We start from the raw sequence: 15,009 nt of genomic DNA on the forward strand, positions 1-15,009 counted from the left end.
CAAAAAAAAAAAAGTATTGATTCTGCATGTATATACAAGTTACAAGCTTAAGTATTATAGCTGAAACTATGATTTCACACTTGAAGGCCCACAAAAGTGCATTGGTTTTTAGGTTTTATTGAAAATTTAGGAAAGCCCTCACGACTGTGTACCCAAAATAAACCCCAAAGACCTCAATAAAAACTACAACCAAATGCATATCATTTGGGCCAAGGGTGTGAGACCACTCCATAAACACATTCATGCATGATAATTTAATCATTGTAATTGAGAGAACCACACTGATAAATATCTGATTGTTTCAATTCTATAAATTGCCCAAAATCCAAACATAAGGGCTGTAATGTTCAAGTTGGAGGTGATGCTTGCTATTGATACAAGTTTGAATTCTTCTAGAGGCCTTCATTTTTCTGCGTTTAAATTAGCCTTCCTCCCTCTACCTTTCTTTATAGTTCTTGGTTTCTTTATGGTTCTTGGTTGGATATAGCACTAGGATACTTAAATTGTCGAACTACACAAATTTGAATAGTGGACAACATTAAATATTGTCCTTTTTGAAGAGAGATATTTTATGACAAAATTAAGTTGGATAAAAGGGACAATCACATTTAGTTTTGAGCTTGAAAAATTTGTTCTTAAATTTTATTCTTCCTAACTTCATGGCTTATATTATATTTGTTTTGACTCAATTTTATATTCAGATAGATGTTATTTTTTCTTATTTTGTTAAAGGTTGAAATTTGAAATCCCCAAACCGATGCAATACAACCAGCAACGTTGAGAGGTAATTTTTAATAGGCTTATGGAGCACAATTCAAGTGCGGGGAGTTCTTCACAATGTTGCATTGATATTGCCAAAACATTGAATGCCCCAATCCATATAAAACCTGATGATATGGAGATTGTTCATGTTTATGAGCTTCAAATTTAGTGGCACAAGACTTTCCACTTATATGTGGTTGATTTAAACGGCTGTCATTGTTATAATATGTAAGATATTTACATACAAGAATTGTTTGATAATTATTGTTTAGTATGAGTTACTTCTATTGCTTTTCAATTAAATTGTATTCTCTTGATATTTTTCCCTTCAACTTTTATATTTTTATTGTCCTCATACAGAATACAAGTACCATGTACTCTTTTCTAATATATTTGCTTATTAGCATTTGTATATTAGAGGAAGCTTTCAACAAATATTCTTAATTCTTCTACCATTTTGCTCTATTGATGCGCCACAATTTAATTTTGTTAAACTATCCCGTGCATCGCACGGGTTAGCAACTAGTAATAATAATAATAGAATGCTATTGCTTTAAAGGAGAAACACATGCAGTCGGTTCCATGCTACTTCCAAGGTTTTCATACTAATTTTGGTCAGATGAATATCAATTTCAAGGTTAAGAATTGTGAACATTTTGACAATTTTTTCTTTTTCTTTAGCGATGTGTTGAATTTGAGAATAGGAACCACAGGTGGCCGACTGAACAATGTGATATGATGAGAGGAGATTTACTAGATAACAACTTTAAACATAGAAACAATCTATTCCGGTCTTTGGGCCAACCAGTGGGTTTGGCAAGATGCAATTTACGTTGGGACAAGAATTTCTTGCAACTTTTGAGAGAAAAATTGCGAAGTAACATTGATATGTAATGCTTAACTTTTGTGATGGTTTGGGAGAGGGGTGGAGTTGGTGTCCAGATCCCCATAGAGTAGGAGAGATCCTGATAACACATCATCCCCTCAGGTTGGTTGAGAGGATTGAAGATTAGTAACGACATGTCTTGTTACATTTAATGTAAAAGGATTGAAGATTAGTAAAGACAATTAATGTTGACATGATAGGATAAGTGACCTTCTCCAAGGTTCCTTTTGAGGCGAGGATGCTCCATCATTGAGCTCTAGGCATTTCAAACCAAAATCTATCCATGGTCTTAGCTTTTTCAGTGTTTAACCCAATTATGCCACATGCTTCCTCTTTACAAGTGTCTCAACTCTCACCTATCAATGTGTGGGATATATTGATAAGGTGTTATCAGGTTGCTTTGTAACCATGATTATTTGTAACACATACCTTTTGTATTGATTTGAGAGTCTTTATAAAGCTTTTGTGGGTAGGGTTGATAACCAGTTCTCTATAAAGTAAGAAAATCTTGACAACACATCACCTTCTCAGGTTGGTTAAGAGAATATATGCTTAGAACACAATTTCCAATGCTATAAAGTAATGACATGTCTTATTACACTTAATGCAAAAGGAGTAATGCTAGCTAGGGAAATTAACGTTGACATAATAGTACAAGTAAACTTCCCCAATGTTCCTTTTGAGGTGAGGACGCTCAGTCACCAAGCTTTAGGCATTTCAAACAAAGATATAAGCATGGTCCTACCTTTTTTAAGTGTTAGGCCCCCTTATGTCACATGCTCCCTCTTTACAAGGGTCTCAGGCAAAATCAACCCAAACCCATTTGCCCACCCAAACCCACCCACTTAAAATAAACCCAAACCCACCCAATTATTAGTTGGGTTAAATGGGTATTAACCCAATTAAACCCAATTAACACTAATGTTTATTGGGTTTTAATTGGGTACCCAATTACCCAACCCCAAAACTACTAAAATTACCAAAAGGTTATTTTGGTCATTGTTTGTGAAGTTTCGGGAGTATTTTGGTCATTTTTAGTTTTCAAGGTTATTTTGGTCAATTTTTAGGCTTCGAGGTTATTTTGGCCATTTTTTAGTTTCAGAGTATTTTAGTAATTTTTTAGGTTTTGTAGGTATTTTGGACATTTTTTGGGTTTAGGGGTATTTTGGTCATTTTTAGGTTTAGGGGCTATTTTGTCATTTTTAGGTTTCTAGGTTATTTTGTCAATTTTTAGACTTCGTGGTTATTTTGGCCATTTTTAAGTTTCGAGGGTATTTTGGTCATTTTTAGTGTTTCAGGGTTATTTTGGTCAATTTTTTAGGTTTGAGGTTAGTTTTGGCCATTTTTTAGGTTTCGAGGTATTTTGGTAATTTTTAGGTTTCTAGGGTATTTTGGTCATTTTCTGGTTTAGGGGTATTTTGTGTCATTTTTAGGTTTCGGCGGTATTTTGGTAATTTTTAGGTTTCTAAGGGTATTTTGGTCATTTTTGGTTGTTAGAGGTATTTTGGTCATTTTTGGTTTCGGGGTATTTTGGTCTATTTTTAGGTTTTAGGGTTATTTTGGTCAATTTTTAGGTTTCGAGGTTTTGGCATTTTTGTTCAGATGTATTTTAGTAATTTTTTAGGTTTCGGAGGTATTTTGGTCATTTTTTGGGTTTGGGGGTATTTTGGTCATTTTTGGATTTCAGGGGTATTTTGGTCATTTTTAGGTTTCTGAGTTATTTTGGTCATTTTTAGTTTCGGTTATTTTGGCCATTTTTGAAGGTTTCGGGTATTTTGGTCATTTTTAGGTTTTAGGGTTATTTTGGTCATTTTTAGGCTTCGGGTTATTTTGGCCATTTTTTAGGTTAGGGTATTTTGTTTTTTTAGGTTTGGAGGTATTTTGGACATTTTTGGGTTTTAGGGTATTTTGGTCATTTTGGTTTGGGGTATTTTGGTCATTTTTAGGTTTGAGGTTATTTTGGTCAATTTTTAGTTGGGTATTTTGGCATTTTTGAGTTCGGGTATTTTGGTCATTTTTTGGGTTTTAGAGGTATTTTGGTCATTTTTTGGTTTGTTTCGATTGGGGTATTTTGGTTATTTTTAGGTTTTGGAGGTATTTTGGTTATTTTTGGGTTTCGAGGGTATTTTGGTCATTTTTAGGTTTCGAGGGTATTTTGGTCATTTTTGGGTTTCGGGGGTATTTTGGTCATTTTTTGGATTTCAGGGGTATTTTGGTCATTTTTAGGTTTCGAAGTATTTGGTCATTTTTGGGTTTCGGGGGTATTTTGGTCATTTTTGGATTTCAGGGGTATTTTGGTCATTTTTAGGTTTTTGGGGTATTTTGGTCATTTTTTGGGTTTTAGGGTATTTGGTCATTTTTTGGGTTTTTGGAGTATTTTGGTCATTTTTGGTTTCGAGGGTATTTTGGTCTTTTTTGAGTTTGGGGTATTTTGGTCTTTTTTGGGTTTCAGGGTATTTTGGTCATTTTTTGGGTTTTTATATTTGGTCATTTTTTAGGTTGGGGGATTTTGGTAATTTTAGTAGTTTTGGGGTTGGGTAATTGGGTGGGTTTGGGTTTATTATAATGTGGGTTGGGTTGNCCCCAAAACTACTAAAATTACCAAAATTACCCCCAACCTAAAAAATGACCAAAATAACACCTAAACCCAAAAAATGACCAAAATACCCTGAAACCCAAAAAAAGACCAAAATACCCCCAAACTCAAAAAAGACCAAAATACCCTCGAAACCTAAAAATGACCAAAATACTCCTAAAAACCCAAAAAATGACCAAAATACCCCTAAAACCCAAAAAATGACCAAAATACCCAAAAACCTAAAAATGACCAAAATACCCCTGAAATCCAAAAAATGACCAAAATACCCCCGAAACCCAAAAATGACCAAAATACTTCCGAAACCTAAAAATGACCAAAATACCCCTGAAATCCAAAAAAATGACCAAAATACCCCGAAACCCAAAAATGACCAAAATACCCTCGAAACCTAAAAATGACCAAAATACCCTCGAAACCCAAAAATAACCAAAATACCTCCAAAACCTAAAAATAACCAAAATACCCCCGAAACCCAAAAAATGACCAAAATACCTCTAAAACCCAAAAAATGACCAAAATACCCCTAAAACCTAAAAAATTACCAAAATACCGCCGAAACCTAAAAATGACCAAAATACCCCTGAAATCCAGAAAATGACCAAAATACCCTAGAAACCTAAAAATTACCAAAATACCTCCGAAACCTAAAAAATGGCCAAAATAACCCGAAGTCTAAAAATAACCAAAATAACCCTAAAACCTAAAAAATGACCAAAATACCCTCGAAACCTTAAAAATGATTAAAATACCCTCGAAACCTAAAAATTAGCCAAAATAACCCCGAAGCCTAAAATTGATCAAAATAACCTAGAAACCTAAAAATGATCAAAATAACCCTGGAACAAAAATGACCAAAATAACCCCGAAGTCTAAAAATTGACAAAAATAACCCCGAAACCTAAAAATGACCAAAATACCCCCTAAACCTAAAAAGTGACCAAAATACCCCTTAAACCTAAAAAATGACCAAAATACCCTCAAACCTCTAAAGTGACGAAAATACCCCTAAACCTTTGAAATGACCCAAATAAACCCAAAACCGCTAAAATGGCCAAAACAATGTGAAACCTCTAAAATTTCCAAAAATACCCTGAACATCTAAAAGACCAAAATACCTCTAAACCTATAAAACAACCAAAATACCCCTCAAAATATCTAAAATGACCAACATACAACTAATCCTATAAGATGAACAAAATACACTCGAAGCCTCTAAAATTACCAAACTAGGGTGTTGGGGTATCTTAGTCATTTTTAGGTTTATGGGTATTTTGGTCATTTTTTATGTTTAGGGAGTATTTTGGTCATTTTTTATGTTTAGGAGTATTTGGTCATTTAGTTTTATAGGGATTTTGATAATTTTTTAGGTTTAGGGTGTATTTTTATCGACTTACAATTTAAGGGGCTTTTTGTCATTTTATAGGTTTGTGGGAATTTTGGTCATTTTTAGGTTTCAAGGATATTTTAGTCATTTTAAGGTTTAGGGTTATTTTGTTGTATTTAGGTTTCAGGGTATTTTGGTCATTTTTTAGGTTTCAGGGGTATTTCAGTTAATTTTTAGGTTCGAAGGTACATGATTATTTTTTAGGTTTAGGGTATTTTGAGTCATTTTTAGGTTTAGGGGCTATTTGGTCATTTTTAGGTTTCTAGGTTATTTGGTCTAATTTTTAGACTTCGTGGTTATTTTGGCCATTTTTGAAGTTTCGGGAGTATTTTGGTCATTTTTAGTTTTCAAGGTTATTTTGGTCAATTTTTAGGCTTCGAGGTTATTTTGGCCATTTTTTAGTTTCAGAGTATTTTAGTAATTTTTTAGGTTTTGTAGGTATTTTGGACATTTTTTGGGTTTAGGGGTATTTTGGTCATTTTTAGGTTTAGGGGCTATTTTGTCATTTTTAGGTTTCTAGGTTATTTTTGTCAATTTTTAGACTTCGTGGTTATTTTGGCCATTTTTGAAGTTTCGGGAGTATTTTGGTCATTTTTAGTTTTCAGGGTTATTTTGGTCAATTTTTAGGTTTGAGGTTAGTTTGGCCATTTTTTAGGTTTCAGAGGATTTTAGTAATTTTTAGGTTTTGGGGTATTTTGGACATTTTTTGGGTTTATTGGGTATTTTGTTCATTTTAGGTTTTGGGGATATTTTGGTCATTTTAGGTTTCTAAGTTATTTTGGTCAATTTTAGACTTCGTGGCTATTTTGGCCATTTTGAAGTTTCAGGAGTATTTTGGTCATTTTCAGTTTTCAGGGTTATTTTGGTCAATTTTTAGGCTTCGAGGTTATTTTGGCCATTTTTTAGGTTTCAGATGTATTTTAGTAATTTTTTAGGTTTTGGAAGTATTTTGGACATTTTTTTGGGTTAGGGGGTATTTTGGTCATTTTTAGGTTTAGGGGCTATTTTGGTCATTTTTAGGTTTCTAGGTTATTTTGGTCAATTTTAGACTTCATGGTTATTTTGGCCATTTTTGAAGTTCGGCAGTATTTTGGTCATTTTTAGTTTTCAGGGTTATTTTGGTCAATTTTTAGGCTTCGCGGTTATTTTGGCCATTTTTTAGGTTCCAGAGGTATTTTAGTAATTTTTTAGGTTTTGGAGGTATTTTGGACATTTTTGGGTTATAGGGTATTTTGGTCATTTTTAGGTTTTGGGGTATTTTGGTCACTTTTAGGTTTGTAGGTGATTTGGGTTATAAGGAAATAGTTAAATGGGTTTTAAATGGGTAAATGAGTTTTATATACCCAACTCAATTATGCCCACCCCAAACCCACCCAAACCCGCCCATTTGCCACCCCTACACTCTCACCTATTAATGTGCGGGATACACTGCACAAGGACGTCATGAGATTGCCCTGTAGCCATTGTCTTGGGCCAGACTCGCCTAGGCTGAAGCCTGGTCTTGTGGGTTTGTTCAGGGTCTAGCTTGACCTAGGCCTTCATGGTTTTGCAGTCCCTTAGTGAAACTTCAACAAAATACTTGGCTTCATTGAATATCCTGACCAATTTCATATGTACAAAATTTTCTTGTGCTAGAGACTTGATACTCGATATTGTTAACATTTTTTTGAAACAAACGTTTTTATTATATAGCAAAATTTAAGAAATGAGCACTGCGAAATAGCATCAACAAAAGGATTGGAGCCTACTAAGAGGATCAAAACACTCCAAAACAAAATTTTGCAGAGACCAAACATCCTCCATCATTATTGCTTCTTATTGTGTGTGTGTGTGTGTGAGTAATCCAATGATCCAAGGAACATCATGATAAATTAATTTAGAATTTTTTTTTCTTTAAGAAAAGAAGAAAAATGATGCAGGATGCTTCAGCAGATAATGACAGCTTCAACCATTCCATCATGCAATTAACTATGAATCTCTTTATTGCGTGGAGGATACTTGGAACCCTACGTTAAGAATGCTTGGCATGATTTTTCAGTTCTTTGCTTCTTTAGAAACTCTTAACTTCACAGCATTTTTTGAGAGGAGTCCAACACAGAGTGCTCTGCAAACATATCATATATTGTTTTCGCAAAATCTCCTTTGCTTAAGGCTTCTTGGAATTACATATCCGGCGGAATACAAGAAAATAGTAATAAGAGACTCAGTGTTAATTTAACCCTTGGAATTGCTCAAAGGTTCTTGAAAGGAGTAAGCAGACCTTTTCTCCAACGTCAATGGTTCATGCACCGTAGTCAGCTTCTGCAAATTCATGACCTCTCAGATGCAAATCATATTCATTTAAAAAAATATGTCAAAAATTTAAAGAAGGTGAAATCAGAAAGCCAGAGCAGCATAATTTTTGAGAAATCTTGTATAAGATCTCTCCCAATAAAAACCATGTCAGCCAAGACAGCAGCACTTTCACTTAGGTACAATAGCTTATGTGCTATACAATAGATTTCCTGAATTATATTCAAACACATAAATGTATTGAATTTAATTCTCCTCTGGAAAGAAAATATTGTTTGTGCTGTGCATTGATCAATACAGTCAGATGTCTAAATTTAATTAAAAAACCTAAAGTGTTGCACTAAAGGAATTGAACCTAAGTTTTGCCCATCTTCATATTGCATTAATACATTGAGAATCACAAGTTATTATGCATTCTTTTGTTCTTTTTTCCTATTTTCCACCCAACCCCCCCCCCCCCTCATCAGAGGCCTTATCGGTACTCAAGTGGCTCACTCTGACCAACGTTATCCTGCCAAGGGGTTACCTCTCCATTAATGCGGTCAGGAGGGTTAGTTGAGTGCATTAAATGCGAGAGTGACAGCTTACTTTGGGGTTAGCCACTCCCTGAAATCACTTTTGTCAGGCCGAGGACAAGGTATTCTCGGCGTGGATCCAGGAGAATAGGCTTCTCCCCCTTCTCCTCAGAAATAGCTTGATCTCCTCGACATGGGCCTTGGGCCCGCTATATGATGGGCCGAGGCTATCAGGCCCACGGGCCCCACAGGATTAATATTTAGTTATTTTGAAAATGAATTTTTTTTTTTAAGTTTATATTTAAACAAAATCTACATGGTAACATATTTAAATGTGCCTACATATTGTGTTAGTAATAAATTATTATATTGTTTATCTTTAATGCCTTTAGTTTATTTTTAATTTTGGTTAAGATGATTTTATAATTTTGTGGTGAGTTTTGATTATCATGATAATCTCCTTAATTAAGAGAAGAAGAAATTTGTCCAATTCACTGAATTCGACTTTTGCAATTTTGCATTGAAGTTAGTTTTGTGGTGAGTTTTGATTATCATGATGGTGAGTTTTGATTATCATGATAATCTCCTTAATTAAGAGAAGAAGAAATTTGTCCAATTCACTGAATTCGACTTTTGCAATTTTGCATTGAAGTTAGTCTTATTCAGAAAATTGAAAAGTTTTTTTGATTCCTACCTTTCCCATGATTTTTTAGATCCATCCGTTTTAATTCAAAGCAAGTAAAGTTATAAATGTATACAAATTCTTTAAATTTTGTTCATACTTTTCCTATGACTTTTTAAATCCATCTTTATCAATTCAAAGCATGTAAAGTTAAAAATATATACAGATTCTTTGAATTTTATTAATACATTTGAATAAATGCATTTGCTATTATATAATAGTTTGACATAAATGCTAAATTTAGATGAGGTGGAAGCCTAAATGAGAAGGATGTCATTCAATGTGCCACTTGGCAGAACCTCATACTTTCCTACATGAGGTCTCTACTTTTATATATATATATTAATGGGAGAAGGTATTTTGAACTAGTTCCATACAAAGGATTTAAGAGATATTTACTGGTTTAATAGATAGCTAAATGCCTAAGAAAAAAAATAATAAATTAAAGAAATTATAAAACCCATTTAGTCTCTGGTTGTTACACGGCTTAGGATGAGTTTGGTTCAGCCCTTCAATTATGAGTTTTTTGAAAGAGGGACCATTTAATTAGTACAATTGCTACCTAGGGAATGTAACACGAAAACATACTCTATCACCTTTCTCATCAAAGGTTTTAAATGCTAAATATGCTATTTTTTAATACCTAATTCTAAAAAAGCACACTACATTAAAGGTGCTATATTTAAAAATTTTAACATCTTAGCTACAATAGAATGTCATCTTTGACATCCTACTATAGTTGAAATCTTTTAAAAAAAATAATATTTTATTATCACTTCAATTAAAATAAGAATTTCTCTCTCATGGGAATGACCTAATCATGAAGAATAAAAAATGAATAAAAAAATAATATTTAAATGAAGTGGTAAAAAAAAAATTGAAACTTTGATTTTTGATATATTGTAAAGTGATGTGTTAAATATAATAAAGTGACTTTTTTAATTGTTAAATGCTAAAAATTTTAAAACTCTTGATGTGAATGCTCTTACAAAGTTAAAAGGCACGATTTTAAAATCACACCAATCACTTAAAAGTGGTGATTTGAAACGGGCACTATAAATTACTCTTAAACAAAATGTGTGTTGTACGACTATCTAGTTGATGCCCGCGACAGCTGCTACAGTTGAAAATGCCCAACAACTACCTGCATTCTCATCATATCATCATCTAAACCCACTACATGATCAACAAAACAAACACTAGCTAACCGCATATACATGCATAGTCATGTATATATGCATGCAAAATGCACATTACCACACAAACATAGAGGATATAGAAGGATCCACGCTAGGGGTGTTTGTGGTGCGATTTTGAACAATTTTTAGCACCGTACTTTGTGGTGTGGTTTAGCTAAAATTATAACTGCACCGCACCTAATTTTTGCAGTCACATGTCTGGTGTGGTATATAAGATGCAGTTTAAATGATTTAAAGTTGGTATATTTTTCAAAATTTTGGGTTTTTTCTACTCAGCCCAAAACTAATTTTTCCATTTGTTTTGGTTTAAGTTTTAAACTATTGAGCTAGTTTTTCTTTATTTTGGGTTGACTTTCTTAAATAATACTTGCTAGGGTTATCAAACTTTTTTTTTTTTTTTGGAAAATTAGGGTTATTAAACTATTAATAATATATTTAATATTAAAAATAATTAAATATATTAATATATAGAGAGAGTGCGATACGGTGCGGTTTATGCTGTTTTCTTATTATAAAATTGCAAATTGCACTGCACCATGCGGTATGATGCGGTGCGGTGCGGTGCGATTATGCCATTTGGCAGGCGATTTTGGTGCGGTTTTTGTGGTTTGTGCAGTTTATGTGGTTTGTGCAGTTTATGCGGTTTGGTGAACGCCCCTAATCCACACTATGAAATAAAGATGCATATATCTGATACATGATATATTTATTAAGAGAGAGAGAGAGAGTTACATACCACATGAACCTTGGTTCTTGACTGGAGTAACAGCTCCTTTCTTTCTCCAATCCACGGACTTGGGCAGATCCACCACATCTCTATAACTGAAATCTCTGGAGGACCCTCTTGTTTCGGGCAAAGCAGGTTTCAATCCTAGATACTTATTCTTAAAACTCCTCATGGCTTAAGTCTGCAAACTCATTCAACCCAAGCCAGTAGCTACTAATCTCTTTGTTCCTCTCATCAATGTGTTTCAAGTTGTCTTTGAATATCTCAAACCTATGCAACTTCTCTTCAATGCTCCTGTAAGTTTTGCCATGTTTTGACATCCATGATTCAAACAGCTCTATGATTTATCTATGCAAGTCAAGTGTTCCGGTTAATAACCCACAATCGAAAAATCATGAGCTAGAGCACAAAATGCAAAGAGAGACACAGAAAATAAGGCCAGAAAGGAGATCTTAGAATATGAATAAAAAGCCATTTATGCTTAAAAATTCAATTCAATACTGACAGACACAGACAAAGATGAATAGATGAGTGAATGTGAGGAAGGAGATGTGCAAGTTATTTATATATAGTCATGGTTTCATGGGTTGCTTTCAAGTGTAGTAGTAAAATATATTGTTTTATCTAACAGCATACGGAGTCTTTACGGTTGTTTTTTTTGGCAGGCTTTTGTTCCAAGCATGCTCATTTGCTGAAGATTGAGAGTCGCATGCTTGAGCAGCTAAGCTTGATTGTTTTATCTAATATTGTCTTGCTTTATTGCTTAATAATATGTTATGTGTTTGAATTCAATAGAAAACCTACCTACAAAACTTAAAAAGAACTGTACTTGAATTTTATCTTTATACTTTTTATAAAAACAATTGAATTATGGTATTTTGACTATTTTCTCATTCAATGATTCAATGTTTCTAACGAAGCAATGCTCCCATATTCCTATTTTAAAACACAAGGACCATATGTCTGCTTTAAGTTGGAAGCCACAATTTCACCTTCTGAGCAAAGTTAATGAGCGTAGCAAGTTTGTGCGGTTGGAGGTCTACATAAACCCTCCTGATAATTTTTTGGGTGATGTGAAGGATTATAATATTTTTTTAACTAATACTAATTAAATTTATTATCACATTAACTCTTAAGCTTGTTTGGATGGATGGGGAGTAGAAGGGAGTAGAGTAGAGGGAGGGAGAGTAAGTTAAATAATTTTGTTTGGATGTTTTTTAAGGAAGAATGAGGAAGGATTTGGAGGGGTTTGGAAGGGTTCTAATTACTTCAAACCTGTCATTTTTAATTCTCCCAAATTAGAGAGACTAGCCGCGAACCTGCGCGTTGCGCATGATAATTATTTTTATATAATTTAAACTAATTTAATAAAGAGTAATGTATTTTGTAATTATATTTTTATTTATTATAAGAATAATCATAAATGTAATATAGGAACAATCATAAATCATAAATTTAATAATTTTTGTCCTACGCAGTCAGCTTAGTAATATATAGATTTGGAGAGAGTAGAATATAGAAATGCTTGACCAAATGAATTACAAATTACCCTTATCATATTAACAAATTACAAACTATGAAAAACTAATTATTCCCCTCTCCCTACTTAATTTTAAAAAACATTCAAATAAGGTAGAGGATAATTATCCCCTCTACTCTCCTCTCCTCCAAACTTCCCAACATAACATTAACGTTTTACATGACAATATAAGTGAAATTCCCAATATCCTTTTGAGGTGAGGATGCAGTCACCAAGCTTTAGGCATTTCAAAGTTCAAACCAAGATCTAAGCATGGTCCTACATTTCTAAGTGTTTTGGCCATATGCCACATGCTCCCTCTTTACAAGAATCTCACCTATTTAGGGCGTCATGAGGTTGCCTTGTAGCCATGGTCTTGGGCTAGACTTGCCTAGGCCGAACCCGGGCCCTGTGGGTTTGTGTGGTTTGTTCAGGATCTAGCTTGACCTTTTTTTTTTCTTTTTTATGGGAAGGATCTAGCTTGACCTAGGCCTTCATGGTTTGCCCCTTAGTGAAACTTCAAACAATTTACGTTGACTTCATTGATATATCTGACCCAAATTATATAGTATACAATTTTCTTGTGCTAGTGCTTGATACTCGATATCGTTAAAAATAAATTTTGTTTATCATCATTTATATATATTTATATATATTTAGCCACTTTTATATTGTGGATTCTGTAACAAGTATGCCACCTACCATGAGCATGAATGTAATGATGACCCTCCATGGGATCCTTATGATGGTTTATCCATCGATGCCCTTTCACTAATTGATGAGTGGCCCCCTTAAGGCTACTACTACTGCTATAGGACATTGATAATGCTAAACTGCTACTGTTATAGTACTACTGTTCTGACAAGAGATTCTCGCTAGTCTAATGATTCTCACTGATAAAGTTATTTCTCCATGTTACTCCTACAGTCAAAAAACTATTTGGTCAAGATACACCTGATCCAGCAGTCGACTAATGATTGATTTCCCTATTTGTTTGGCTTGCACAATGACCAAAAATGCTATGATGATTACCCATGCTCTATTGTGAAGTCTCATGCTCTACTGATAAGTCCTTGGGAAAAATAGATTCCTTAGGCTCATAATGATGTTATTGGAAAAAGAAAAAAGAGTTTACTTTCAGACTTTTGGTCTTCTCAAGCTCTCTTTCAGCAAAACTTTGGCACTTTAGATTGAAGAATATGACAAGAATTTGCTGCTGATTTTTTAGTCAAAAAGTGAAAAAACAGAAGATTTATATATATATATATATATATATAAACAAGTTTTTATTAGATAGCAAACCTCAAGAACTGAGTACATCCAAAATGGATCTCAATTCTCAAGTCCTGCGAAGTAGCATCAAACAAAAAGCTGGGCCCCACTAACTCAATGTTATATATATGTTATAGTTTGGCATTCTGCTCAGGTAATCACTGTCCACCATTCCCTGTTATTGACTCTTTCTTTTTCTAGATTTCAGTCTTTCACTTCTACTTCAAAATCTTAAGTAATTATTATAGCATCAAAANTAAAATGAAAAAAAAATACAATTTTCTCAAAAATTCAAAAGGCAAGTTAACGAAAATATTTATTTTTAATAAAAGTTATTTATAACATCTTGTGAATCATTAAAAGAATATCAAATTTGGAAATTATTCTTTTAGTTTTAAACAAACTTTCTCAAACTTATTTTTTCTGCCTACAATCCAAAACACTGAAAAAAGTAAATAAAAAAATTAATAAAAATTAATTATGATTAATTGGACCGATTAGGAAAAAATTTGTTGTTTATAATCTATTAAGGTTATTTTCTTTGTAGAAATTGTAATTTCGTCCACCCAAAACATATTATCAAATAAACAATTATTAGAAAATTCTATGAATTAAATTTCTATATATGCATTGTTATAAAATAATAATAATAATAATTAAAGTAAAATTGCGAAAGATAAAATTTGTCTCTCATCCAATAATTTTGTTTAGCCAACCTTTGCTTTTTTCTAAATAAATAGCATTATAGAGTACTTCTAATACAAATATTAAGAGTACTTTGTCCACCACAAAGGATTAAAAAATAAACAAAAAATGATTAAAGTCTCATAGTGTAACATCTAAATTGAGCACTATAAAAATCATGCTATCAAATTACAATAACTACCAAATTAAATTGTCCAAATTATGCTATGTAGTAAATAATATTATATTTTTATATTTAATCTTTATCACGCAATAGAGTAACATTTAACAATCAAAGAGAGAAAAAAAAAAAAAAAACAACATTAAAAAAAAAATTTGAATCGATTAACCTAAAGTAGATTAAAGAATATAAAAAATTATCAACCTAAAGCTAAGATGCAAGAAAAAAAAAATAAAAACCCACACCAAAAGAAATCAGCCATAAAATTGTGGTGTGAGTGTGAGAGAGAGAGAGAAGAACTTCTTTT

General features: G+C 32.9%; 1 long non-coding RNA gene across 1 annotated transcript in view; it reads left to right on the top strand.

Annotated features, from left to right (window-relative positions):
• Positions 1-1,047, top strand: part of LOC136062565 (uncharacterized) — a 2,986-nt gene extending 1,939 nt beyond the window's left edge. Inside the window, exon 3 of the long non-coding RNA XR_010624293.1 lies at positions 733-1,047. This is a non-coding gene — a long non-coding RNA (uncharacterized LOC136062565). The remainder of the gene's footprint in view (positions 1-732) is intronic.
• Positions 1,048-15,009: the final 13,962 nt, after the last annotated feature.

The sequence above is a fragment of the Quercus suber genome, unplaced genomic scaffold (assembly GCF_002906115.3).
Source record: "Quercus suber isolate HL8 unplaced genomic scaffold, Cork oak 2.0 scaffold_427, whole genome shotgun sequence".
Classification (NCBI taxonomy): Eukaryota; Viridiplantae; Streptophyta; class Magnoliopsida; order Fagales; family Fagaceae; genus Quercus; species Quercus suber.